Raw genomic sequence first — 3536 nt, 5'->3', positions numbered from 1 at the left:
ATCACTGCACTGCACCATCACTGCACTGCCTCCATCACTGCACCCCCCCCATCACTGCACTGTACCCCCCCACCACCACTGCACAGGCACTGCCTCCATCACTGCACGCCCATCACTGCACTGTGCCATCACTGCACCCCCCATCACTGCACACTCCCCCCAATCACTGCACTACCCTCGTCACTGCACACACACACCCCTCACTGCACGGGCATTGCACCCATCACTGCACCCTCCCCATCACTGCACCCTCCCCATCACTGCACCCTCCCCCCCCCAATCACTGCACTGCACTGCCCCGCCGGGCCCTGCACTGCCCCACCTCACCGTGCTGTGCTCTCCGAGCCCTACACTGCACCCTGCTCCTCCTACACTGCACCCTGCTCCTCCATCGCTGCATCTCACTGCTGCCGTCCCTGCACCACACCCCCTCCGTCACTGCCCTGCCCCTCTCCAAGCACTGCACACGCACCCCCAGTCACTGCACCACACCACCCCTCCATGCACTGCACTGCCCTCCCAAGCAGTTTGCTGCACTGTCCCAACAATCCCTGCACTGCACCACCCCGCTCAAACCACTGCACRCCTAGTCACCGCGCTGCCCGCACCGATCCCTGGGCGACACTGCACACACCTCCCCACTCACTGCACACACTGCGCCCCCCACACACCACTAGCTCTTTGCACCACGTCCAGGCACAGGGCTGCAGAGCTCCTCCTGTCTAACACTGCACCTCYGTCCCCGCACTGCTCCTGCCCGCAGCGGTGTCAGTAATTGCATCTCCCTCTCCAACCTCCGCACTGCRGTGACAGCCCTGCCGCCCCGCGTGGCACTGGACCCACTGCCYGGGCTTCTAAGCACCAAACTGCTGCAGGAAACATCCCTCCCTCCGTGGCAGCCGCTTCACACCTGATAGCACCGGCTATCAGCAACGTCCGCCGAGGGCACCAGCAGACGCACAGAAAATGAGCTAAAGTAGGCAGAACCTGGCTGGAAAATCCCGCCACCCTCCAGATGTTCCTCGAGCGCCGGGTCTGCTCTGACACATCCCCTGCCATGTGCCCGGCCAGACCGCGGCTCCAACGCCTTCCTCACGTGAAACCAYCGGATGCTCCTTGCTGCACTCGGCTGCCCAGGACACCGCTCGGCAGGTCCCCTCCTTGCGTCAGCCCGGAACACCGTGTCTGGCTCTCAYGCATTTCCCAAGAAAGCAGCTAGATTTGATTGAAGGCATGAGCTGGAGCTCCCCATCCCTGGCTCAGGAGCAAATTCTCCTGCTGGGGATTTTTTCCCCCACCCTCAAGCTCTTCTTTTGGCACCTCTGCTCTGCACAACCTCCCTGATTTTCCCACAGCTCTTTGAAGCCACAGTACCCCACAGCAAGCCTCACCAGTGCTGTAACACACGGGTAACATCTGCCTTTTCCTCCTCTCTGTCTCCAAGAGCTGCTCTGGCCCTATCTGCCAGGGGCAGGAGTTTGCACAGGCAGCCCGAGCCTCCTGCTCCGGGCACCTTTCCGAGGGTCCATGTGGCCCTTTGGAGCCAGACGCCGAGCCGGCAGCTCTCGGCAGGCGGGTGGCCTGGCTCTAATGGGCCACCACACTGTGAAAGGAGGTGAAGAACACGGGCAACACCTGCCACTTTCTGCTCCTATTTGGATGTGAAATTGGGGGAAAATGGCACAATTACACAGAGCATTTTTACCTACCCGCCCCCGCAGTTAGAGTTGGGAAGCTACTGCACTGCTTAGCGTGCTGCATGCTGTGAAAACCCACTGGTAGAAACAATACCCTGGGTGGAGGATCCGTGTTTAATCCTGCTTCCTAAAGAAGACAGCTCAAATATTCCTTGTGTGTTTACCCTTCAGAAGGTTTATTCTTTCCCCAGCCACCACTACAGCCAACGGTGCTTGGGCGCTGCCAATGAAACCAGAGCTCCTTCCCGGGCCGTGCACCATGTACCATCCCGGGTCATGCACCTTCCCGGGCTGTGCACCGTCCCAAGCCGTGCACCTTCCCGGGCCGTGCACCATGCACCCTCACCCGCTGTGGCCAGCCTGCCGCTGCGCTGACCACCCTGCCCGTGTGCAAACGCGGAGCGGGTCCCGCTGTCGCGCACGGGAAGGCACGTGCAGCAAAGCAGCACCAGGCAGAGCCGCCTTTCCAAGACCCTTCCTGAACAGAAACCGGATTTTCCGAGACCATTAAAGCTTTTCCAAGGCCTGGGTGCATCCTGCTTCGACAGGACCTGCAGGAGGGATCCTGTCTCGCGCAGCGCTGCCGCTGGAGCGGGGCGTTCGCACCGCAGGAGGGGAGGCCACGGCTCCCGAAACTGGGCATGTCCAAGCCACGGGCGGGATAATTTACCTCCTAGATTTTGCTGCTACAGCTGTGGTTCCCTCTGAACCACTACTGTCATCTCYTAGCAAAACCTGGGCCGGAGTGTGGCCAGCATGAGCCTTAGCTCCAAATGAGCCAAAATAATACAGGAAGAAGCTGCAGAGACACCCGGGCTTAGGTTGCAGTTTTGACAGGGAGAAGCTGCAAGAGCAGCGCGTGGCACCCCAGGTGTGGCTTGGTGGCCCACGTGTGCTTTAAGAAACCTCATCCTTTTTGCACAAAACTTGCTGTCTGGTGAACAAAAGCAGCAGCRTCTGTAAAGCACACATGGGCTTTTCCACAGCGTTCAACAATTACGTCATTTTTTAATTAAAAACYTGTATTATAAAGAATTAATAGATCTCATGCTGGATTAACAGCTAAATTCATTAGCAGCTACGTTTTGAAGAGCTCTGTCGGTGAGCCAAGCTTTAATGGGGAGACGCCAACAAATGGGGACCCGACTGGACCCTGAGAGACGGTTTCTTGGTCCAGTGCCATTCAGTAGTTTTTAAAATCAATTATCTAGATGACAAGACGAAGGTTTAAATTTGTTGATGATGCAAATAGGCAGCGAACAGGCTGCTTGCTGTTACGGAGCGATCCGAACCATCTGATAAAATTATCACAAGCCATGGTGCATTTTAAATAGCCCTGGATGCAAAGGAAGGTACTTGGGAACGAGGAGGACAGTCTGTACCCRGAGACAGGATCTCCCGGAAAGCAGCAGGAGGGAGAGATAAAAAAGGAATTAAGAAAGAAAAAAGGCCAGAAAAAAAAGAGGCAGTCGTCCCCACACGCAGTTGCTGCTGTGGGCGCGCATCCCGGCGCCGTGGCTAGGGGAGGACGTGATGGGAGACGTGCGCGGGGGATTTGCAAGCAGAGGAAAGGTTGTGCTCTCGCCTCTCCCTCTACAGCAACAGCCAAGYCAATTGCATGTCCAGTTTAACCACCCTAAATTCATAGAAACGTGGAAAACCTGAGGAGCAGCAACCTCACCCCAGAAAAGGACCTAGAGGATGGTGCTTCCAAGCCTGGGTGCCTTTTAATTAACTGYATTGGAGCAAGAAAGGTTTTTCCTGCCTTCAGCTGGCCCGCGGCAGCCACGGGGCCACACAGCAGCTGGCTCCTGCGGCCGATACGGCCGGTTCCCGTAT

This window comes from Nothoprocta perdicaria, unplaced genomic scaffold (assembly GCF_003342845.1).
Source record: "Nothoprocta perdicaria isolate Ctin4 unplaced genomic scaffold, notPer1 scaffold_0, whole genome shotgun sequence".
Lineage (NCBI taxonomy): Eukaryota > Metazoa > Chordata > Aves > Tinamiformes > Tinamidae > Nothoprocta > Nothoprocta perdicaria.
This window is presented reverse-complemented; position numbering follows the sequence as displayed.